The sequence below is a fragment of the Leiobunum rupestre genome, chromosome 5 (assembly GCF_980474605.1).
Source record: "Leiobunum rupestre chromosome 5, qqLeiRupe1.1.hap1, whole genome shotgun sequence".
Taxonomy (NCBI): Eukaryota; Metazoa; Arthropoda; class Arachnida; order Opiliones; family Sclerosomatidae; genus Leiobunum; species Leiobunum rupestre.
Window position 1 is genome coordinate 42,522,824 of NC_143388.1, and position 25,033 is coordinate 42,547,856.

The following is a 25,033-nucleotide window of genomic DNA, read 5'->3' on the forward strand; positions in this document are numbered from 1 at the left end:
TTATGAAGAGGCGTGTATATTCCGATATGGTCTAGTGGCTAGGATATCTGGCTCTCACCCAGAAGGCCCGGGTTCGATTCCCGGTATCGGAGATTTATTTATGTTAATTTAAACTTTTTTACCGAGTTTATCCACGTTTTTAATGCTGTATCGTAAAGGTGTAAACAGAAAATCAAATTTCGTGAATATTCTTTTTTAATGCAAAGTTGATTAAATAGATGTCTGCAGTGGCTTAAGTGCAGCGATTGAAAAATCGAAATTTGCTTCATCTTCCTCCCAATATAACAAAACTCGATTCCCGATATTGGGCTAGCTTCTCTTATTCATAATTTTGAATTATCTAATTTAATTGTATTTGCCATTTATACCTCAATTACATAGATGGCAGCATAGGCTTCTTTCAACGCGCAAAATTTGACTGATATTTGATATTTACATACAGCGTTTTCAGGGCCGGCTTGGTGTTTTGCGGGGCCGGGTTCGAAATATACTTGCGGGGCTCTCGACTTTCGGATTTCATAACCCCTATAGCTTTACCCTCCAGTTTACACACCCCCGTTTTACCCCCCGTCGTTTTATTGATCAAATATTGCACTATTTTAAGTTTCTAACATTGGGAGACATTAATTTTATTTTTCATAGTTCATTTACAGTTGTAACAGTTACTTGTTACCTTTACCCTTTAAAATGACATCTAGATCTTTTGGCAGAAAAATCTTTTATTACGCCATCAAACTCTAAGGGTTTCGCCACTTTATTTTCGATTGACAATAAGGTTAATGATGACAGTCTCTCTTGCCTTATAGTTGATCTTAGATAGTTTTTAATTAATTTCAATTTTGAAAAAGATCTTTCTACTGAGGCTACTGAAACTGGAGTGGTCAACAAAATTTTCAAAGCTATTGCAATATTGGGGTACAACCATGTTATTTTTAGTTATATAATTTGAAGTATCAATAGCTGTCAAGACTGTTACAGGAATAACATTTTTAAACAACTGAAACTCTTCAAATAATTCTTCTCTGTCTACATCGTCAATTAACGTCGTTTCAAGATTTTTACAAGAATTTTGTAGATGTTCTTCCGAAATGTTTTTTATTGCACCCCCTCCATATAAGAAGCCAAATACATCTTTGTGCTCTCTGTACAGTTTAAATCTATTTTAAATGGCGGATAACGCATTATCAACTAATTTTAAAAAATAATTCGTTTTAAATTGAGCCTCATCATTGTAAACTGTTTCATCGGGACCTTCATAACTAAACATTTTTTTTTCGTGTCCTAACTTCCCTAAAAATGGTTGTATATCCAATTCAACGATAATTTAAAAAAAAATTACAATTTCTGCTAAAATGTTTAGTCGCTACGTCCATTGTCACTTTTTGGTTTTGCTGACTATATTAACTTTGGTCAACATTTCGTACCAAATAATCAAACTAACGATGAAATCAAAAGACGTAAGTTCTTGAAATAAACCCTGAGCCTCGATCCAAATTTTCACATCTGAAGCTCTTTCTGAAATCTCGCTTAGGGCTTTTAAAAAAGCCGGAATTTGAAATCTAACAGCTCTAACCTGGCCACTACCCTCCTACGCATTGTAACCCGGCCACCTGGATAGATGGCTTTAAAAGTCACTTGTTGACTTAGGCCTAAGGTGGTGCCTTGGGTATTAGCCTAGCTGATTATTATTATTATTGATTGGTGACAAAGTTACGCGTTCGAACGATGATTCAATCGCGCACACCCGATGACTGAACGAAGTTCTCTCTTAATTCTTCGTTAACCCTACAGATTTCGTTGCTTATAAATGTGCTTTTTTCGAAAAATTTTGAAGGCGCATCCTTCTATTTATCGGCAATTTCTTCATGCTTTCTTTTCTGCGCCGCTCGTATACTTTCTTCCCATATATTGGATATTGGAAATAGACATTGGACACCTGCATTTTTGTTACCTTATCTTTAACTGGGTTTTCCAGGAATTTCCCGTTAAATGCTTGAAAGTGTGAAAAACCGAGCGGGGGGCCCGCTGGCCCACTACGCTGCGGGGCCGGTTTATTACAAAAATAGTCACCCGCTTCGTTTAATGGTTTCTTAGAAATTTTAGATGCATAATAAAATAGGTGAAAGGGTCCCACAATTTATTTGAAAATGAAAAAAAAAATGGTCGTCAAAATTAAATAGAACTCCAAAAGGTTCTTTAAAATATGGATTTATTGAAAATTTCAATGGTTTTAATTTTGGTTGTTAGAGTATATTACGTTTCCTTAATGGTTTATGCCAAAAGTGTGACAATCCCTGTACTCTCGTATGCTCGACTCGAGATCGACCACATAAAAGACTATTTATTGTCGCCCTTTCTGGCTCATTTTTTAGTCTATGGTATTGTATCATAGGTAGATGGCGATAGCATCTCCATAGAACGACGATAAATCATAAAATACTAGGGATGTTAATTTTCCGCAAATCGGAAAAATAACAAGTTGGCAAGCCAAAATATACCTCTCCTCGGAAGAATGGTCCCTAGTGGTATTAATTTCTCGACACGACCCCCAAAGATATCTCCGCAATTCAGAGTTATTTACGAAAAACGTATTATCGGTTCAAACCCTGCCCGGTATAAAATTTTAATTTTAATTTAAATAATTGAGACGAAACAATCGAGTTTAATTTATTCAGAATATTATGAATTAAGTAGTTACAACAGCGAGTTAGACTTACTAAAACAATGCACAATTGAATTTAACCCTTTTTACAGTACATGTTTATCAGTTGAATATAATACTAAGCAAATTTTAATGAAAGAAATATCTACAGATGGTATTTGTATTTTCTCGCTTACGAAATACTTGCCGCATCTTTAAGGCTCATTTTATTTCAACGCTCGTAGACTTCCAGTTGACGTTGTGACACATACCGCATGAAAAAGACCAATGCCGTCCAATTTCCAATATCATATAATGACTCGCACACCCAGGAAATCATTGACTGCGTTAGAAATCGTAGATATCCAAATATCCACACCAAATATATTTACAAGAAGCAAAAACCTTACCACCAACAAAGCACAGAGAGCCACTTGACTAACCGCCAGCTCTTAAAGCAATTAACGTTAAATTATCTCCTTTGAATTAACACAACTATATATAGGTCGTTAATAATACCCGTAAATAAATACCAAAAAAAACTAACAAAGTGGACCACCCACAGGGTCTACCCTTTAACCCTCTAATCTCGGCTAACTGCGCTAAAACAAGATTAAACCTTTAAAATTTCATTCGTAAAAAAACCAGATTAGGCCTTCATAAATTCATTAATAAAAAAAGACTTTATTACCTATTATGCTTACGATGCGTGTCTTAATTTCATTGAACTTAAGAAGTTATCGGTGGTTCTGTGGTAGAGCGCTCGACTGCCAAGCCGAATGGCCTGGGTTCGAAACCTGGGTGACGCATTTGTTTTTAATTAATAGAGAAACGCTAAATTAGAATTTCTTCGATGCAATAATTTCAATTTCAATTCTATTTCAATTAAACCAAAATTTCGTACTCTATTAAATACGCTTCCGATAAAGCTGAAGGTCTAATTTTCAATGAATCGTAACAAGTGTCGGTGGTTCTGTGGTAGAACGTCCGCCTGTCAAGCAGGAGGTTTCGGGTTCAAATCCCGCCCGATGCGATCGCAAATTGATACTAAGACGAATACCGTGTACAACTGGTGGAAACCCTGCCATTGGACGTTGAGAGGTAGCATTACACTCAGCACTCGGTCCGTCCCAAAGTCATTATTAAGAAATTGGAGAGAAAACTTCATACAAACACAACAGACTCAACGTGCACAACCATCAGAACACAAACTCAACACTCACAACCTACGCATAAACATTACAAAAACGTCATGACGGTGAGCGAAAAAACACCAACCAAACCGCAAATTAATTCGTTAACGCTCACCTTCACACGGTGGTTTTGCCAACCCTTCGAGGAACTGCGTACGCAGTGATTACACTTTGCACCGAAAATGCGAACGCGTTCGCAGGCCTGACAGACCCACAGACCCACATACAGACACGGTGGTTGTATAACCCCTCCTAGGGGACTTTGTCCCCTCGGAGAGGTAAAAATTTGAAACATAAATTACCTTTTAAGGGTTTTTAATGTTTTTAACTTTTTATCGATATAAAATGTCTAATATCAGTAAACATACTACAAAACATTAATAGCGTTACATTGTTAATCAGTTTAAACTAGTCTAGAGGTTTCGTTTTACTTTAAGATTCGACAAAATGAGGCGAAAATACCGCTTTATTTCAATTTGCAAACAATATATTAGACTAATCATGGAATGAAAACTTTTTTTTATTTTTTTCGGAAAAATACGGAAAATTTTCCGACTTACAACACTATAAAATACGCTAGCTTTGACCAGTGCTACTTACAAGTTAGTTCCTCCGTTCCTCACTACTTGGCGTTAATTCTTTGTTTTAACTTCTTCCCTCCCAACTTGTACTTCGTTCGTAACTTTCATTACGAAATAGGTCCGATTGACACACTTTTGGTAATTATGTCACTTTTGATTATATTAAATACACTGTATACTACTTTAAAATATCTAATATATAAGTTTCTATAAAACGCCTGGCAATCTTCGTACGCTACTAGAGTTACATTTACTCTGTTCACTTCGGTGAGTTCAGTTTACAGACTACAATGGCACACGATATGAGAAGAATGTTTCGTGAAGCCGAAGTGTGGTGCACTCTCGTAATCCAAAGCGTCTGGGAGGGAGATAATGAGAATGACCGCTAGAGGACGACCACCAATTACCGAACTGGTGGTTGTTATACTTCCGCCACCGGTATCCCTTCCTTATCCCCAAATCTAACCCCGTTTGCGTGGCCCTGACATATATCTCGAACTTGATTAATTGCATAGCGGTATAGTGGAATATTGTCATATCTACGCTAAAAACGTTTCTCTAGACACCGTGCTCTTCGCTCTTGACTAATGGATCTTTAACATGGAAATTTACAGTCTCTGTGGAGCTATTTATTAACGTTAAATATAACTTTAAAAAGATTTTGGTAATAAATGAAAGCGGAAAAGATTTAATTGACCGCACCTGACGAGAAGATCTGCGCACGCTTATGAAATAGAGACCCCGGGAGGGCAAAGAGCGGTTGAAATGTCTTGAAGCTGACCGTTGTTTCCCTTTCGTTTCAAAAGGAAATCCTTTTTTTTACCTCTCCGAGGGGACATAGTCCTCTAGGAGGGGTATTGCAATCACCGTGTCTAAGAGGGTGTGTGTGTCTGTCTGTCTGGGCTGCGTAAACAGTTTCTTAGAATAAGGGAAAAGGTTTTTCCAAAAACACTCTCTTCGTGTCATTGGGTGTATTACAATTTTCTTTTGCGAATTGTGATTTTACGCGAAGAATCTTCGACGTTTGATACGGACCAATTGCTGACGGTAATGATTAACATCTCAACGTACAAATGGCAGTGTTTCCCCCAATTGTTTACGGTATCAATTTGCGATCGCATCGGGCAGGATTCGAACCAGAGCCCTCCTGCATGACAGGCGAGTGTTCTACTACAGAACCACCGATACATTAAGCGGAAGAGTATATTAATAGTTTTTAAAGTCTACATTTTTTAACGTTTTAAAATTTAAAGGTCAAATCTTGTTTTAGCGCAGTCAGCAGATAAGATGGTTAAAGGGTTAGTTTTTTGTAATTTATTTAGTTTTTTCAGTCGTGTATTTTTTATCTATTGTGTGTTTAGCGTATTTTGTTTTTAAGCGAAATGCTTCATTTATGAAGAAAATTTCGAGCTGTATACATCGTGCCCTTACATTTATGTTGGTCTGGTTTTTAACTGGGTCGTCATTACGACGGATTAAGATGTTTAATGCAGTTCGTCAATTGGGTTTGTTTGTTTTTTTTTTAAAGAGCCCTAACTATTCCGTCTACCGTCATTTATTGTACGTTTTAAGCTGGTTTCACACTCGACGGAAAATGAGCAGCGTAAAGTTGAACGTTAGCGGTATATCGAATGGGAATCAATTTTCAGCTCGGCGTTTATTATCGTCTTTCCGTCATATTTTCGGTCGAGTGAGAAACCAGCTTTGCCGTGTATTGCTAACGGTAAGGCTTTTTTTCGTTTTCCTTTCACACAGTTTTTTCAACTTTCCGTGTTTGGGTTTATTTATTCTTGATTTCGAAGTATTCGGATTAACTTGTTTCTTGGTTGAATATTCTTTTATATTTTTCTATTGGTTATTTTTGTTCTTGTTTCGTACGTCTAACTCGCTGTTGTAACTACTTAATGTATATTATTCTGAATAAATTAAACTCGGTTGTTTCGTTTCAATTATTTTAATTAAAATTAAAATTTTATACCGGGTGGGATTGAACCGGGATTACGTTTTTAGTAAATAACTCTGAATTGCGGAGATATCTTTACGGGTCATCTCGAGAAATTAATACCACTATAGGGACAATTCTTCCGAGGAGACGTAAATATGACTTGCCAACTTGTTTAATTTTTCTCGTGTCCAAATTCCCGTCTACGGTCTACCATTTTTGTTTCGCGGTTTTTGTGTACAGTTAGATCGGCTCAGCGGCGTTTAAAGATGGTGAAAGAATTGAGGGGACGAAGAAGCATTTTCTCCTACGAGGTAAGTAATTTCCTTCAAATCAAAATTTTTAAAATCAACGACACTAGGGCTAAACAAGCAGAAACTATAGTTGGTCTTGAACTTATTTTAATACTGTGCGAAATAAAGTACCGTCGATTTTCAAACTTTTAAAAGGGACTTGGCAAGTTGGCAGCATGACGTCACACCTTTTGCTATGGCCGCCATGCTTGTTATCTTTTTTTTCTTCAATTGAAAAAAGCAAAGGTGACCTACGTCATGCTGCCAAGTCCCTATTAATAATTTATGCACAAATAGCCGCAACCAATTTTTACCTCTCCGAGGGTACAAAGTCCCCTAGGAGGGGTTATACAACCACCGTGTCTGTCTGTCTGTGGGTCTGTCTGTCAGGCCGGCGAACGCGTTCACATTTTCGGGGAAAAGGGTAATCATTGCGTACGCATTATCTCGAAATTCGCGTTCGCAATTGCTTGGAATTAGGGCACGAAGTCGAAAGATTGGCAAAACCACCGTGTGACGGTGAGCGTTAACGGATAAATTTGCGGCTGGGTTGGGTTTGGTTGTTGCTTTTCGTTAACGCTCACCGTCGTGGCAGTTTTAAATCAGTTTGATTGGATATTTTTTTGTAATGTTTATGTGTTGGGTGGGAATGTTGAGTTTGTGTTATGACGGTTGTGTTTGTTGTGTTTGTGTTTGTGTTTTGATGCTCTTGGACCTTTGAAAGCATCCGCATTGCCTGGTTTACATGCAATATCTGGCTCAGATGTTACTGGTTGTTTTGCGGGTAAAGCAAAAACACCTTTTGGAATAAGTTTCTAATGGCCGAAAATAATGTCTGGTAAGCATTGGCACTTATTGGACATGGACCTAATACATCGGAACAAGTAGTTTGTGGAGGAGAAAAATTAATTCGCTAGTCTGTTTACTCCAATTAAAACCAAGTATCTACAAAAACTAGTCTCGCAGAACTTCGATGGTGGTTTTTCTCTAAGAAGAGTACCCAAGGAGAAACGCTTCCCCCAACTCTTGGCGCTCTGATGCCAGCTATTCGTCGAGCTCACTTTCAAAGCGTGGAATGGGGAAAAGATCACCTGCAACAACCGAATTCGCCTCCAGCTTCAGAAAACGGAGCCTATAAGCCAATGCTTTGCGATTTACCATGTGCTCCTGAACAAGTCCTGAATTTCGTCAAATGCAATTGCCAGCGTGGACATTGTAGGCCTCCTAGCAAATGTACAAGTATGTGTTGCACTTAAATGTGTATGTGTGGAGCGGATGAAGAAAAATGTGATAATGACTTTGTTGAAAATGATAATGTAGAATGCGATTCAAGTGGCACTGAAGACAGCGATTTGGATATGTAAAACAATTCATTCAAGATATATTCATATATTACAAGAATTATCAAAATTTAACATTAAAGCTCTATTTTAAAATTAAAACGATTTTCTTATTAGGCGAAAATTATTCGTTTATCCCGGGAAATTATTCGCGTCCCAATTTTACTCGAAATACTCTACACCGTAAACTATTGGTAGAGTTTCGCTGTATTTGGGACTTTTGGTGCTACACCTTTTACCCCTCCTCGGTAGTAGGGACACCACCTTAGGCCTAAGTCATCATGCGACGTTTGAAGCCCTTAATACAGGTGGCCGGGTTACAATGCGTAGGAGGGTGGTGGCAAGTCCTGCATGCCACGAGATCGAGCCAACAGCTCCCTACACTAACTATTACCGTTAACCTAGACAAGTTTTTATGGAAGGGAAACCGAACAACTCGGGGGAAAACCCCTTAAACCAGTGGGGAGAGAACTCGCAAACTCAACGCAGAAGGAGTCGTTCCGAGTTTGCACCCAGTGACACAAGCTGGGATCGAACCCGGCTCCTCTGGCTGCGAGGCGAAAGTGCTAACCACTCCGCCACCCCACCTGTAATCTGCTCCGACTAATTCGGCTGCTACAATGGAAGCGTCTAGCGATAACTAAAACACGGAAGTGTTTCACGAATTTAATGATCAGAGACCAACTATTAATTTTTTCCAAAGACTGTTAATGGTTTTATTTACATTGAAAACAATAATCATCTTATCATTGGAGAGGGTAATACGTTTTGCTTAGCAGTTTTTCTGAATTATTGTTAAGGGGATAGTAATTCCAACTTAGATGGAGAAACCTATATTGTTCCGATTACCACGACTGATATCAATGAATTACCCGTTGAGGTTAAAGGTTTTATTTTGGCCATCAAAAGACAACCTTTTGAGTTCCTGCTTTCAATGGCCAAAATTTATCCATGAAACTGATTCATCGAAACGGATTGATAAGCTTTCGAATACGCGAAGCTTAACATGAAAAAAGGTTTTAAACTCTTAAGAGGTATAATTTTTAACTACATTTGCTTCGTAATTTAAAAAAATCATACTAAATTTTGCGGGAAATTATAAAAATTGTATCAATTATTTCGTTTTCTTCCTCAGGTGATAAATATGAGCTTAAAAATTCCATTAACGTGTCAAGTTCCGCCACTTTGGTTTTAAAAATGATCCCCGAAATTGTACTTTTACGAATCATTCGATTGAACGTTTTAGGGTACACTCTGACGTCATTTTCGAAATTCAATTTACACCTTTTGCCCTATGCTGTATACCCCGGATAAACGAATAATTTTCGGATACTACTTCTAAACGTTATAATTTCATTTAAGCCCCTTAAATACCTCACACGACATATTTTTGGAAATATTAACGAAGTTCAATGAGGGCGGGCGGGGTTGGTGGCGAAATATGTTACATATAAAGCTAAATTTCTTAAAGATAGGTCAAACCGGCATTAACATATTTATGAGTTAATATAAATAAATTTATTTAATCATAGAATCTAAAATAAACTAAAAGTTGAAAAAATCATTGAGGTGGGTTAGCGTCCACCTGTCGCTTCCCACGAACTAGTACCATCAACATTCTGATTAGGCTCATTTTTCCGAAGAAAATGATACCAGACACAGTATTCTATCATCAAAACGATAACTTTTTTTTAAATATAACCACACTGACTATTAAGCATATAAAAATACAAATAGTTAAATAATCATCGCAAAATTTATGGAAATTTTCTTAAGAAAAGATACTACACCTTATAATACAAATATTCATAATTCCCCGGGAAATAACGGGTATCCCGGCTAGTATAGTAATATATGTAAAATATTCTTTCTATAATTTTTTCAAAAAGCAATGAATCTGAAAAGTTTAAATTTTAAAGGGGCTCCAAAGTTCGGTGGCAAAAAAGAAAAGAAAATTGAGCATGCTTTTCCTTCCCCCCAACCCCTCACTCGGCCTTGGCAGAGGCGGGCAGAGTTAACCGTAAATTTCGCACTTTACTGACTTTACACACATTTTGCCATCGAAATTCGGAGACCCTTTAAATGGAAATTCTATTTACTGTGGGGGCGGGGGGATAATTGAAGAAATTCCAGGGGACTCGAGGGAGAATGCTTGCCATGGGGCAGGGGCGTAGCTAAGGGTTGTTTGGGGAGGGGGGGGAGCTATCCCCACCAACTTTTTGGATAGTTGGAAAATCGCAGTTGACTTGGCGAAACCCTCCTTGACTAGAGTTGGCAAACGTTCATATCCTTACCTTCTGAGACCATTCGCTACGCGCCTGCCTAGGGGCCCTTTTCGATCTTTGCGGGGCCCCAAGATCTGTCGCTACGCCACTGTAGATGGCGTGAGAGGTGGGAAATAATTGACTGGTAAAAATTTCACCCCTCAGTACCTTGCTAAATGTATGAAATACTAGACAATTCAAAATGAGATAGAAGAAAACTAAACCCTACAAATTCTTACTTGAGGGAAATCTATCCTACATTAATGAAGAGGAAATAAGAAAATTCTATGGCATTTTTATCTAGGATACTACAAAATTCTAGAGATGTGCAAATACCATTTTTAGGGGATCGAATCGAATATCAAATATTTTTTTCAAGGCACGTCAAATACCAAATCGAATATTTATAAAGTCAAATAATAAAAAGTTACTTCAACCTTACTCCCAGTTTTTAGTTTATTTTGAATTTGGTTTACGTTTTAGTTTTACTTTGTTATTTTAGAAAATTCCATAACAAAGAAAACGCGAATAATCTAGCCAATAGGCGCTAGAATAAACAGCTTCTGCCTTTCGCTAAGAAGTTTTAATACACACGGTATGAATAATGGACGTGCAAGTTACTCTTTATATGGTCCTTGCCGCAGTGGCTTAAAGAGAGGTGCCAGAAATAAGCACTAGTTCGGAAATTTCACAGCGTTCTCCTCTGATGGCCTTGAAACTCAACAAATTCGATAAAGACCCGCTGTTATTCGACCAGTTTGCAAACTATTTGTAAATACCAAATACTTTTTCCTATCTTTTCGAATATTCGACTATTTGGTCAAGAAAAACGAATATTCGCGAACTTTTCCAAGTGCTATTCGATTCGACGAATCGAATATTCGATCGAATTATTTGGTCTAACCAAATATTTTGCACACCCTACAAAATTCACTTTTTTCCTGGACACAAAACATTGCTTTACTCGATTAAGGACAAACAAATTACATTTTTGTCTATTCCAGTAGGCATATCTTTTTAGATTTAAATACTCCAAATTATAAACTTAATTAAATAAAGTTAATTGGTTTAATGTTATCGATGTAAGATTGAATGGCGAAATAAAAAATATATGATTAAAAACTGATCATGATTAACTAGATTTAATCATGATTAAAAAGATTAGCTTATGATTAAGCCGATTTAATCTTGATTAAATCAAGATTATAATATTTAATCTTGAGTAAGTCGGATTAAAAATTTAATCATGATTAACTTTATTTAATACATTTAACATTGGCACTGTGACTGCGCAGAAACGACTTCTTAGACGCTAAATTCACATAACACCGTTCTTGTCAAGAACGAGCTCAGAAATATTTTTGTAATTGACAGTATAGCTGTAAAAACAGTAAAAATAATAATATCGGAGGCATTTTTTCCGAAGTTAAATCTTAAAGTTACTAGACTATAGAAAATCATCCGCAAAAACGAGCTACGACTGTTTTTTACACACAATCCTTAGGGATTTGTGTGTATTACGATCACCTACTGTGTAGCCGCCGCCGCTGCTGCTGCCGCCGCCGCTGCCGTACACACGATTGCTCGCGGTACGTTAGTGGTACAAAGGCGATTGATATCTCAATCGGTAGGCACTATTATAGCCTCGACGGGATTTTCGTAATTTTTGGGATCGGAGCCCGAGAAGTGGGTCATTTGCCACCAGGTAACTCGAAAAACTTGGTTTTTATAACAATTAATTTAAATGAACGTGTTCGCGTTTCGCCACCTTATTTCCAAAACCAGGGAACTCGGAAAACTTGGTTTTTATAAAAATTAATTTAAATGAACGTGTGCGCGTTTCGCCCCCTTATTTCCAAAACCAGGTAACTCGAAAAACTGGTTTTTATAAAAATTAATTTAAATGAACGTGTTCGCGTTTCGCCACCTTATTTCCAAAACCAGGTAACTCGAAAAACTTGGTTTTTATAAAAATTAATTTAAATGAACGTGTTTTCGTTTCGCTACCTTATTTCCAAAACCAGGTAACTCGAAACGCTTGGTTTTTATACAAATTAATTTAAATGAACGTGTTCGCGTATCGCCACCTTATTTCCAAAACCAGGTAATTCGAAAAACTTGTTCGCTACCTTATTTCCAAAACCAGGTAATTCGAAAAACTTGTTCGCTACCTTATTTCCAAAACCAGGTAATTCGAAAAACTTGTTCGCTACCTTATTTCCAAAACCAGGTAACTCGAAAAACTTGGTTTTTAAAAAATTAATTTACATTAAAGTGTTCGCGTTTCACCACCTTATTTTCAAAACCAGGTAACTCGAATAATTCTTTTCCCATAACATTCCTCTTGGGTTTATTAAGTTAATACATCAGTGGGATTGTGTGTACTTAAATGTCCGTGACATCTTGTTAACGTAACCCTAACTTTATCAGGCCCGGCGTTAGAACGTGCGGGGCCCTAAGCAACAAGATTGGCCGGGCCCCCTCTCCCTCCAAGAATGTATTTATTTATATTTAGGAAGAATGAACATTTTTAATTGAGATTACATTGAGCCTCTTTCCCACTTGTATCGCGACTTGGGGTTGAGTATAAATAAATACATTCTTGTCCATACTAAATGGATAAAATTAATTTAATTTATTTCACGATAACTCACAATTTTTAGTTATGTTTTATTTTTTTTTAAATATTTTACTTCACAATAAAATAGTAATATAGATGCAAAATCTGAAATGAATTCAGAATAGTCCAAATCGTTCGCAACAGCATTCTCAATTGACAAAATTGTTAAGTTTGTGAGACGTTCTTGTAGCATACATGTACATGTAGTTGATCGGGTGTAGGTTTTAATCAGTTTTAGCTTAGAAAAACTTCTTTCTCCAGAAGTAACAGTAACGGGTAAAGTTAAAAGTATTCAAAGCTTATTTATAGTTAAGAATAGCAAAAACTGAATGGTGTAATTGGAGATCGTTACAGGTATTAAGGAACTTAATAGTTGCAGCTCTTCAGCGAGCATAACCGTAAATATCCCTATTATCCCCATTTGTAAGCTTTTTTTTCTTTTTGTAACTCTTGAAATTTATAAAGAAACCCAAACAACTGATGAAGAATTGGGATTTGTTCAAAGCGGCTCTCCATTGCCATACCAAATATCTGGTGGAAATAATTAACGCGAAATTTTTTTCGAGCGTCAACAATTACTACATCGTCACCTTCACAGGTAAATTGTGTTTTTCTTTTGGGCAATCTCGTCACTTTGAAAACGGGGTCCACTTCTAAGTCCGTGGCTATTTCCTTTGCATTTGTTCATGCAGTTTCTGTAGGACTTCAAACATTTGCAAGTATTTTCCACCCTGGTAATAGCAGTGGCTAGATCGACTGAGCTATTTTGTAATTCTTTGCTGAAATAATTACACAGGAATAATATGTCGTATCGAAAAACTATTGAAACGATGAAGTTGCACAATGATTCTGCCTCACTTCGAGCTATTGGATCACTAGTTTGCTCCGCAACTTCATAAATTTCGGCTGCTTTATATCGCACTGCCTTTACACTTTCCACGCGATTTTCCCAACGTGTTTCACAAAGTGGTCGCACTGAATTATTTCCAACAAACTTAGAAAATATAGCCCAGGGCTTTATTGAAGCGGAAATTAATACATAGATTCGTTGTATCACACCGAACAACGTCATTGCGTCAGGGCTTGTTTTCGCCATATCACATAGAAGCACTTTGTAGCTATGACATGCGCAAGGGGTCAAAAAGCAATGGGATTTATTTGTAAAAGACGTGCTTGTACACCGGACTTGTACCCCTTTATATATGACCCGTTGTCCTAGCCTTGGTGCCGAATATCTGCAACATCTAAATCTAATCGTATCAATTCCAATAACAATACATCCAACTATTAGCAACAAACACAACACGGTCAGCACCCCACACAAGGAGTACGCAACCCGTCAAAAATCGTTCATTTTCTTGCGTACAGTTTTCATTGGTTAGACGCTTTAGCGCCTGCTGCCGTCGGAAAGGGAAAATTCGGAAATTGTCTTCCCCCTTTCAGCGTAAAGGTTCGTCCAATGAAATTTGCACACAACTCGGCGTTAGCGTGCTTAAAGGCTAGCTGCGTTCTCCTTGTGTTTGTTGCTCCTAGCATGAAATTTCTGAAGTGCTCATGAATTACTTCAGCATGTTTTTCTAATGGGTTTGCAAATCGAATTGTCAATGACATCTGTTCTCGGTGACTTTCGTCCGGAGTGCAATCAAGAATTATTTCACTACTTTCACTCGTTCTACAATAGTTTAACTCACCTCACTTTCTTTCCCAGCCTTTTTCAAGGCTAATAAGCTATTGTAGCTTAATTTTCCAAACAGCCTTTTTCAAGGCTAATAAGCTATTTGTAGCTTAATTTTCCAAACAGCCTTTTTCAAGGCTAATAAGCTATTGTAGCTTAATATTCCAAACAGCCTTTTTCAAGGCTAATAAGCTATTTGTAGCTTAATTTTCCAAACAGCCTTTTTCAAGGCTAATAAGCTATTGTAGCTTAATATTCCAAACAGCCTTTTTCAAGGCTAATAAGCTATTGTAGCTTAATTTTCCAAACAGCCCTTTTCAAGGCTAATAAGCTATTGTAGCTTAATTTTCCAAACAGCCTTTTTCAAGGCTAATAAGCTATTGTAGCTTAATTTTCCAAACAGCCTTTTTCAAGGCTAATAAGCTATTTGTAGCTTAATTTTCCAAACAGCCTTTTTCAAGGCTAATAAGCTATTGTAGCTTAATTTTCCAAACAGCCCTTTTCAAGGCTAATAAGCTATGTGTAGCTTAATTTTCTAAACAGCATTTTTCAAGGCTAATAAGCTATTTGTAGCTTAATTTTCCAAACAGCCTTTTTCAAAGCTAATTTGCTATTTATAGCTGATTTTCCCACTGCCTTTTTGAAACCTAATTAGCATATACATATACTATAGCTCTGCTTTATCCAAACAGTCTTTTCGAGACTACTAAGCTATTACAAGCTTCGTTTAGAATAGGTGTTAAATTAAGTTTTAAAATATGAGCACCCGAAAGTGTTTATCTGGGGCCCAAAAACGCCAGAAGCGCAAGAGAGAAGATGGTGTTGTAAGTAGTCAGAAAGGCGCAATGGAACGTTTTTTGAAATCGTCAGGCAAGAGTCATAATGATAGTCCCGGGGAAAGCTTGGGAAATAAAGAGGGTTTAGAATTCGAAGGTGGTAATATTTCTGAGGTTCTTCCAAACGTCAGTTCTGCTTTAGACATTGCACTAAGTAATGAAGCCGAAATTATTAGAAACCCTACTATATCTGCCGATGTGCAAGATTTAACTAATTTAACAGAAGTGCGCTTACACGAATTGGATATTAGTTTAGATAAAGATTGCCTTCCAGTTCAGCCTAAACTCAATCCTTTTCCTAAAACTTTAATGGGTGGTAAAAATCGTGGTTTCATTTCTTCTTGGTACGACAAATATCGAATGCTTGAGTATTCAGTTGCAAAAAATACAGTTTACTGCTTTTGTTGCCGTCATTTTCTAGGCAGTAGAAATACTGGATTTGTGAACGGATTTTCGGATTGGAAAAATATGGCGAAAAAATTCGAAGAACATTTCACTTCGAATAAATCTTCCCACCAACTAGCCTATAGAATGTATTTAGACTACACTGAATTAAAATCTCGTGGATCAATAGCGTGTCAGGTTAATGGCCACCATAGACTTGACGTAATTAGAAATAGAGAGGTATTATCTGCACACGTGGAAGTCATAATGTTATGTTCTCAACAAGATTTAGCACTTCAGGGGAATACATCTGCCGATAAAATTGGAAACAGAGGAAATTTAATTGAAATTTTAGAACTTCTGAAAAGAAAATGTCCTGATTTGAAAGCCAAATGCGAGAGTATGCCCAATAATGCAAAATATATTCACAGCACTGTACAAAATGAAATAATTGACATTTGTGCAAATTTAGTAAGGAAAATGATTGTCGAAGAGGTCATCGAATCCGGTGGGTTTTACTCTGTCATTGCCGATGAAACCCGAGACAATGCAGGGGTGGAGCTGCTAAGCGTTTGTATTCGATATACTAGAATAGAAATAGGTGTCGTAGAAAGATTTCTAGGTTTCACTGATTTACATAAGTTCGATTCTGAGAATATCAGCTTGGCAATTATAAATCTTTTGACAGAGGGTGGTTTAAAAATGGAGAATTGCGTTGGACAGACATATGACGGGGCAAGTGTAATGAGCGGACACGTAAAAGGAGTGAGGGTGAAAGTAGAAGAGGCAGTAGGCGGACATTGTCCGTACGTGCATTGCTACGCGCACCGCTTAAATTTAGTTTTGGTTGACTGTTGCTCCAAAATATTGGCAGTTAGGGAACTACGTAGCCATATACAATTTTCAAAGCAATTCGGTTATTAGAAGCGAATATTTTGAAAACTCCCAAAAAGATCTGGGCTATGAAATACTTAAAATGCCACAAAGCTGCACACTCGGTGGTGGAGTAAAAAAAAAAGGTGTTAGTTATTTCGTAGTTTTAACGTTAGAGAATCTAATTGAAAACGGAAAACCAGAGGAAGCTGCTGAGTGTCGTGGGTATATATCCCAATTACATAACTTTAACAACTTAATATTAATTGTCGCACTAGACGAAGTATTATGCGTAACGAATTCCCTGTCGGAATACTTGCAAAGTTCGGAAATTATTTTAACGGAAGCCGTTGCCATTTGCCAAGCTACCGTTAAGACCTTAGAAGAATGTAGGAACTCGGAACGTTTTGATTTAATTTGGGTAGAAGCTACTAAAATCGCAGAATCTGCTTTTATTGCAATACCTGATCGTAACAGCGAACCAATAGCTTTACGGAAACGTAAAATAATCCCTAACAAGAGATTAAAACATAGTGTGGTAACGAGTACAACAGGGAAACGGAAGCAAAAACCCTGATTGACCAGTTGAGGTCCACCTATTTCGAATTAGTTGATAAATTTATTTCAGAAATGAAAATTCGACTATTGGAAAACTCTGGCTTATTCAAAGGTATAATGGCGTCTGACCCTAACTCGGAAAACTTTCTTAACGAAAACGATATCGTAACCTATTGTAACACTTATAATCGGTTTCAATTCGACCTGAATTCGTTAAAAAGCCAAATTAAAATAGCCAGAAATGTAACTATCCCCAAGAAATTTACCAGCGTAATCGACTGCTTCCACTATTTAATTAAAATGGCAAGTGGGTTCCCAATTTTTAAATATAAGGAGAAGCTCCGATACCGGGAATCGAACCTGGGCCTTCTGGGTGAAAGCCAGATATCCTAGCCACTAGACCATATGGGATGAAAGGATCTGCGACTCTCTCGCCAATGCGCGCGTTTATAAGGCATGAAAACATGGTTTTTTCAAAAATCGAGATATGGAAAATATAACCAATTTTTAAATATAAGGAGAAGCTCCGATACCGGGAATCGAACCCGGGCCTTCTGGGTGAAAGCCAGATATCCTTTTTTTTTATTAAGACCAAAAGTATTATTTACATTTAAAAAACTTTTAAATAAAACAAAACTCAAGCAGTTATGAAAAATCGAAACACAATAAAACTTTTGACACCAAATAATCAAGCAGTCATAACATTAGCATTGAATAAATTCACTTAAAAAGTCCCAATAAAATATTTTTTAACACAGTACAATTCTGAGAGGTATCCGGCTTTAAAAGTTTCAATTGGTTAATAGTTTCTTCGCGAACACATGCTTTAATACGACTTGTTAGCACCGGAACCCGTGTTATTTTCCCGACACTTTTCAAATTACGACTCCGCCATATTTCGTCTTTAAGGACCGCGGAAAGCAATTTCGCCACCGACCAGAAAATTGGAGGTCTCTTAATGGTGGACGGAACAATCGAAAAAACGATAAACTGGGCACGAGGCTCAGATATAAAACCGAAAATTGAAACTGGGAGCTTTAAAATTGTGATAAAAAGCCAGGTCCACCACTCCTGAACTACGGGACACGTTACAAAAAGATGACTGACTGTTTCGCACCGAGAATTACAAAATAAACACATATTGTCCGCGACAAGACCAGCATGGAGTAACCGTTCTTTGATCGGAAATGCTTGGTGGATGAGACGAAAGTTAATGTCCGCGTACCGCGTGGCCATTAGAGGGCAGGACACTTTTCCCCAATGCACTTGCACAAGTGGCGCGGAGAAAAAACCTCTCCAACGTTCTTCGCCTCGAGACTCCATGGAACACGCTTGCTTTACCAAAGAACGGTAAAAGTCGGATGATTTGAGCTCGCTGAAAACGACAGCCTCTTCTTTAGAGTTGATGACCCGAACCAATTCGGAAACCGGTGGCTCATGAACCAGAATATCCAAAGAATCCACAAAATGAGCCCAGGCCGGTGGAATGAGCCGCAACATCTTATGATAGAGCGAAAGTATTGACCGGTCCAGTAAACGCGGTCGAACCGATGAAACCATGTCCAAGATGACGGTATGAGGGAGGAAACCTGGGATGACCTCATACGTTATATCTCTCACGAGAACGAGCCCCGCGCGCGCGAAAGTAGCTCTCTCTTGCGCCGACGCGGAAAAACCGGTAACTCGCGGGTTCAGAAAAATCGCCTCAAAGACAGGATTCGCGTGCGGTAAAACAGTCCATTCATTGGCGACAAGTAATCTGTTCCACGCGCTAACAATACTGCGATACCGGGGAACCATCCTTGGTAATAGTTTCTGGTCGAACTGAAGCCGAAAGACTTGAAAGCCAATGCCCTCATAACCGCCATAAAAGGAGAGCAAAAACCGTGAGACGTCCTTCATCGCGGAATCAGAGGAGTCGCCGATAAAGCCTTTAATTTCTTTTAAACGGAACGCGAGGTTTTTCAGCTGGAAATCGACGAGGACGTACCCCCCTTCAGATTTCGGACGAATTAATGTTTGGTAATCCACGTGACGCATGCCAGGACCCCAAATAAAATCCATCACCGCCGTTTTAAATCTTTGTGCCCAGGCTAATGGCAAATCTACCGAGCTCAGAGTATGCCAAAGCGTGGAAGCCGCCAGCACGTTAATGACGACAATTTTGCCCGTTAACGTAAGACGACGTTGTTTCCACGAACGTAAAGTGCCGGTGAACTTGTCCATTCGGGGGTTCCAGTTAAGACGGAGCAATTCTTGACCATCGTTCGTTAAATAAATCCCCAAAATCTTCAGTGGGTCGCCACTTATGGACACCCCAGAGATCACCATCGGAAGGCGATTGCGATACGACCCAAGCCACTGCGCCTGACATTTCTTTACGTTTAATTTGGCTCCGGACGCTCGACCATACCGCTCGTATTCATGAATAGCCTCGACCATACCATCAGTTGAACTGGTTAGAATCGTATTATCGTCCATGTGCGCAAACAGCAAAGGTAAGTGGCCGGTACCAAACATCGGGAGCCGTGGAATAGCCGGATTGCGCAACAGCGCAGCGAAAAGTGGTTCTGTTGAAAGGATATAGAGGAGGGGACTAAGCGGGCAACCCTGGCAAACTGAACGGCGCAGGGGAAAAAAATCCGTCAAAAAGCCATTGACCCGGACACATGACTTGGCGTGGACTAGAAAGGCTTGAATCCATTTGAGGAAAAAAGCACCAAAGCCCATACTGCGAAGCACTTCAAACAAAAAGGACCAGTCCACTTGATCAAATGCCTTCTCCAAATCCAGTTTTAACAAAACTCCTGGTGCGTTTGTTGCCGATACAAGGTCAGACGCATCCAGCAAGAAGCGAGGCGTCTGCGATATGTCCCGGCCTCTCACCGCTCCCGTCTGGCATGGAGAAATTATATCCGGCAAAAGAGGTGCCAGCCTATTAGCAAAGACCTTCGCGAGTATTTTATAGTCTACATTGAGCAGCGATATAGGACGCCAAGACGCCAAAAAAGTGAGATCGCCGGACTTAGGGACAAGCAAAATCAGACCCTCAGTCATTGTACGGGGCAGTACACCATCCCGAGCAATCGTGGCCAAAACCCGAAGAAAACCTTCCTTGACTAAAGGCAAGAGAAATGACCAAAACTCGACTGTGAAGCCATCGCGGCCAGGGCTTTTCCCCCGCTTCATTGATTTTAAGGCCGTAACAATCTCCGACCAGACAATGGTATTGTCCAGGCTCCGCCGTTTGTCCTCTGATACTCTTCCCTGTACCAAGGAAGAAAAAATCCCGCCAGCTACGGGATCTACCGGTGCCTTAGCATAGAGCCTCGCATAGTATTCAAAAATATTCTGACGAATAGCGGTACCGTCGCGGGTGATCTCGCCACTGGACAATGTAAGCGACTGAATCGTTTTTTTCCTCTGCCGAAAATTTTCGAGGCGCAAAAAAAAAGCAGTAGGTTTTTCGTCGGCTAAAAGGTGCTGGGCTTTCGCACGAACTGCGGCACCAACGAACTCATGGGCGGTAACTTGAGAAAGGGATTCCGTCAAAGCAATAAGTTTGGTTTCTTCATCAACTGACAAATTCCGACGAGCAAGGTAAGCATTAATCTCTATTTGCAATTTGGTTTTATGCGCGCGACGATGCGAGGCCAAATGTTTGGAGTAAAAAATAGCGTAATCACGCAAAGATATTTTCAAATCTTCATACCACCGAAAAATATATTCCCGGTAGTCAAGTGAGGTTTGGCTTCGTTCCACTATACGAGTACAACCAGTGAGAAAGTTATCATTCTCCAACAAAGAGGAATTAAAAGCCCAAGTTCCCGGCCCTCTCGGAGAACCAGACAGATCATTTGCACTATGAGGGCTTTATGATCAGAAAAAGGAGAAACCATGTAAGTGCAACGAGATAAAAGAGCTAGTTCGGGCCGCCGAACGAAAAAGTAGTCTATTCGGGAGAATAAATATCGCCCAAAAACAAATCCAGCCCGCGAATATTCAAATTGCGAAGGATGGTAGTGACGCCAAACATCGACCAATGAAAGTTCGCCAGACATGGTTGGTAACGAATAATGCGGGTCCCGGCGAAAATTTGCCGGGCGCCGGTCCATTGAAGGGTTCATGACATCATTTAGATCGCCAAAAATAAAAGGCCGATGAAGCGTACTACAAATATTGGCGATTTCTTTAAAAAAGGTCGAACGGGAGGCTGCGTAAACATTAATATAGTCGATACAGGTATCATCTATTTCCAATGAGGTCAATAAAAAACGCCCCGTATTTTTATGTACCACCCGGCGGGGTAAGACGTCTATTCCTGGCCGTATTAAAGTTGCAACACCGCAAAAACCTCCATTATTTAAATCCAGGTCAATAAAAACTTTACCTCTAAAATACGTTTTAAAAATAGCTACATGTTCCGGGAGCCAGTGGGTTTCTTGTAAAAAAACGAGATCATAGTCCTTTATAAAAGCTATTACATGTTCCATTTTCGTCTTATCACGCAATCCATTAACATTTAGCGATAAAAAACGTAACGCCATATTAATTATGCCATGTTGTGATCTTCCAAAACTCCATCAGACTGCTGCCCTCCAGACCCCATGGGGTCAGAGTCGTCACCAGGAGGCAAATTGGGCGTAGAGGCAAGCTTACCGGTCAGGCGGGAGGACTTAAGAATAGAGGAACTCTTTCGGCGATACGGAAACGAAATGACGTCACCGTCGTCCGTTGAATGATGACGCTTGCTGTTAGGCCTACCGCTCTGTTTAAATTTAGAAGAACGATTAATTATCGCAGCATCCGGTTTACTAACACCCACGTCAGCCGTATCCTGTGGCGCAACGCCCTCAGCCTTATCAGCGGAATTATCATTACCAGCCCGCTGAGGACAATTACGAACGGTGTGGCCCTGTTGCTCGCAACCGAAACAAACAAACTTAGGACAGTCCTTGTATATGTGATCGGAAGCCAAACACCCGTTACAGACCCGGCCTTGGCGATCATGCTGGACTTCGTAAAAGGACTCCACCCCCATCATGTCCTTAAGTTTAATGCGATAGGGAAGTGACGAAACCCCTTCCGGTAACGCCACCTTCACACGTCGAACTCCCGTGTAAATATTCTTCTTATTATTCGCCCATACGATCTCTCCCTTTAAATCACAGCCCATACTACGCAATTTCTCCATCAAAGCCTCGTCAGCAACAAATTCCGGTAAACCAAAAAAAGAGGCTACCACTACCTTAACAGCAACATTCGACACGGCATAGACTTCTTCATTAATATCAATTCCCTGCAAAACGCAGTCCTCGGCGTCCTTGACAGTGACGAACGTAACAAAAAAACCTCCTGTAGTTGAAACAACCGACGAGATGGCCTCCAACCCAAAAGCCAGGTGGATCGCCGTAATAACATCATCTTCTGTTATATCTTGGTTAGCGCAGGTTAAAAAGTTAGAGCGTTTAAAAATATCCATCCTGGATTTCAGACGAAAACCCAGGAGGGCAAGGAAACCGAAAAAAAAACTGCGCGGATTAGTAAATTATGAATTAAGCAAACAAATTGTAAGAAAAATAACCGAAACTAAGGCTTAGCGAGCAGGCGAGGAGAGCAAAAAAAACGAACCGCACTCTCCCAAAAACCAAACGCGAATCGAAGCCAGATATCCTAGCCACTAGACCATATCGGATGAACGCAATTTCTACTCTCTCGCCAATGGGCGCGCTTATAAGGCATGAAAACACCGTTTACCTTGCAAGTTAAGTCAATAAATGACCTCAACAGCTTCTGAATTGGTTTGCCCACCCGTGTATCCTGAGGGTGGGCGGTGGCCTCTCTTTAACATAGGATGGCAATTTATATATCCAACGATAAGAAATCACAAAGCCTCAAAAGCTTTGTATTAGTTTGCCTACCTGTGTCTACTAAGGGTGTATGGCTTTGCCCGTTCGAATACACTGATGTGGAACTAATATTACGGCCTGGGCCGACTTGTTAAGAATCGTGATAAGGAAAATATAACCAATTTTTAAATATAAGGAGAAGCTCCGATACCGGGAATCGAACCCGGGCCTTCTGGGTGAAAGCCAGATATCCTAGCCACTAGACCATATCGGATGAACGCAATTTCTACTCTCTCGCCAATGGGCGCGCTTATAAGGCATAAAAACACCGTTTTTTTAAGAATCGTGATAAGGAAAATATAACCAATTTTTAAATATGAGGAGAAGCTCCGATACCGGGAATCGAACCCGGGCCTTCTGGGTGAAAGCCAGATATCCTAGCCACTAGACCATATCGGATAAACACAATTTCTACTCTCTCGCCAATGCGCGCGCTTATAAGGCATGAAAACACGGTTTTTTTTTAAGAATCGAGATAAGGAAAATATAACCAAATTTTATATATGAGGAGAAGCTCCGATACCGGGAATAGAACCCGGGCCCTCTGGGTGAAAGCCAGATATCCAAGCCACTAGACCATATCGGATGAACGCAATTTCTACTCTCTCGCCAATGCGCGCGCTTATAAGGCATGAAAACACGGTTTTTTTTAAGAATCGAAATAAGGAAAATATAACCAATTTTTAAAGATAAGGAGAAGCTCCGATACCGGGAATCGAACCCGGGCCTTCTGGGTGAAAGCCAGATATCCTAGCCACTAGACCATATCGGATGAACGCAATTTCTACTCTCTCGCCAATGCGCGCGCTTATAAGGCATGAAAACACCTTTTTTTTTAAGAATCGTGATATGGAAAATATAACCAATTTTTAAATATGAGGGGCTGTCTTCGCTTCCTTATCGCTTACGGGTATCCGATGCTCTCGGTCGGGAGAAGTTTTACGCTGTGAAGCATGATTCCCAAATCAAGGTGTGCAACAAATTTTATTCTATCGATCATATATATCGTCAGTGTCCGGAATTCAAGTGTTTCCAGTGCCGGGATTGTCCTCTAAGGCCCCGGAAGGCGCCCCATGATTTTGAAGCGGAGTCTGGCGGTGGGGATGACGGTGAAGCGATGGTCGTCGATCCTGCTTCAGTCGCTATTCCTCAAATTCTCCGGTCCGGGCCGGTAGCGGTGAGTCTTCAGTCGTCGGTGCCGGTCTCAAGTCTGATCCGCGTCGGAGTGCTAAGCATTCGTTGTCGTCTAGTGATGGTGATTTCGGTAAGGAGTTGTCTTCTAATTCTGGCTCTGCTTCGAAAGTTTCCAAGGTTCCCGTTGCGATGCGTCTGTACCCTTTCGAGGGTCATCGCCGGCCTGCTTGGTGGCCTAAGGAGGTAGTGTGGCCTCCATCTTCGGAGAACGAATTTTATGCTCGGGCGTGTCGGTATCAGGGGCAGGCTAATACCAGTCATCTGTATAGGGACTATGTGATCCCGGACGATTACGACTTTAAAATGTGAGACTTGCCTATTTCCTCAGGTATCTCGGTAGTTGCTTTTCTTGTACGGATTATCGTTGTTCATTTGATTTATAGGCCATTTTGTTTCTGCCAATTTTTGTTTTTTTAGTTATTGCAGTACTTGTTTTTGCCTGCTGTTACTGCTACTATTTTGCCTTTTCTGCTTTTTCCTAAATTTTTCGGTTGTCGATAAATATTAATATCCGTTTCGTTTTTTATTTCCAATGTTCATTATTATCTCGGTTATGTTGTTACTTTACCCGCCATGCCAAAGGTCACGTTGCGATCATTGTACCCTTTCTAACCGTGGTAATTAAGTATTTTTTTTGGTTTTTTGTACTATTATTTAATTTTTTTGTTAATTCATGTTATTTATTTCGATTGTCTATACCATACACTACCAGTGTACTTTTAATGAAATA

The 25,033-nt window shown here is 39.5% G+C and overlaps 4 non-coding genes across 4 annotated transcripts; 1 reads left to right on the forward strand and 3 right to left on the reverse strand.

The window, feature by feature from the left end:
- The first annotated feature begins 20 nt into the window (after nt 1–20).
- Nucleotides 21–92, forward strand: TRNAE-CUC (transfer RNA glutamic acid (anticodon CUC)). The gene has a single exon. It is a non-coding gene; the product is annotated as a tRNA-Glu (tRNA).
- Nucleotides 93–23,251: 23,159 nt separating this feature from the next.
- TRNAE-UUC (transfer RNA glutamic acid (anticodon UUC)) lies at nt 23,252–23,323 on the reverse strand. The gene has a single exon. It is a non-coding gene; the product is annotated as a tRNA-Glu (tRNA).
- Nucleotides 23,324–23,436: 113 nt separating this feature from the next.
- TRNAE-UUC (transfer RNA glutamic acid (anticodon UUC)) lies at nt 23,437–23,508 on the reverse strand. The gene has a single exon. It is a non-coding gene; the product is annotated as a tRNA-Glu (tRNA).
- A 301-nt stretch (nt 23,509–23,809) lies between these two features.
- Nucleotides 23,810–23,881, reverse strand: TRNAE-UUC (transfer RNA glutamic acid (anticodon UUC)). Its single transcript has one exon. It is a non-coding gene; the product is annotated as a tRNA-Glu (tRNA).
- Nucleotides 23,882–25,033: the final 1,152 nt, after the last annotated feature.